Source organism: Anopheles stephensi, unplaced genomic scaffold (assembly GCF_013141755.1).
Source record: "Anopheles stephensi strain Indian unplaced genomic scaffold, UCI_ANSTEP_V1.0 ucontig215, whole genome shotgun sequence".
NCBI classification, from domain to species: Eukaryota; Metazoa; Arthropoda; class Insecta; order Diptera; family Culicidae; genus Anopheles; species Anopheles stephensi.
Genome location: NW_023405142.1, coordinates 22,501 through 23,468, shown reverse-complemented (window position 1 = coordinate 23,468; position 968 = coordinate 22,501).

Sequence of the window (968 nt, the reverse complement as noted above, 5' to 3'; positions counted from 1 at the left end):
CACGTGGCTTTAAAAAAAAAAAAAAAAAAGAAGTGGAGCTTGCGGCTTAATTTGACTCAACACGGGAAAACTTACCAGGTCCGAACTTATCGAGGTAAGACAGATTAAGAGCTCTTTCTCAAATTTAAGGGTAGTGGTGCATGGCCGTTCTTAGTTCGTGGAATGATTTGTCTGGTTAATTCCGATAACGAACGCGACTCAAACAAGCTAACTAGAACGCTGTCAGCAGTGTGCCTCCGGGCGCACCTGACGTTACGGGGCGGCGGCGCCTTCGCGGGCGGTCGTCGCACTAGTTTGCCCTGCTTAGCGGGACAACTTGTGTTTAGCAAGGTGAGAGTGAGCGATAACAGGTCCGTGATGCCCTTAGATGTTCTGGGCTGCACGCGTGCTACAATGTGGGCAGCAGCGTGTTCTCGCCAATAGGCGCCCCCATTCCGAGAGGAACGGGAAATCACCCAAATGCTCATTTAGTTGGGATTGGGGACTGCAACGGTCCCCATGAACCTGGAATTTCTAGTAAGTGCTAGTCATTAGCTAGCGCTGATTACGTCCCTGCCCTTTGTACACACCGCCCGTCGCTACTACCGATGGATTATTTAGTGAGGTCTCTGGAGGCATACCTTCCGCGGTTCCTTCGTGAGCTGCAGTTGGCACGGCCGAAGTTGACCGAACTTGATGATTTAGAGGAAGTAAAAGTCGTAACAAGGTTTCCGTAGGTGAACCTGCGGAAGGATCATTACCGATCAAACAAGTCCGGGAGTGAGGTTGCCAAACGCATCGTCGGCATCACATGCTGACGCGCACGCTACAACCACAAGATGGTGTAGCACACTTGGTAGAGTTGAGCGAAAGCAACTCTTTCAAAGGGATACACATACCACTGACTCGGCGCAGGTCAGTAAAGACGCACACTTTGGCAGTACCGGGTACCTTATACACTGACTGATTGTCGTGTCACAAAGGGGTGA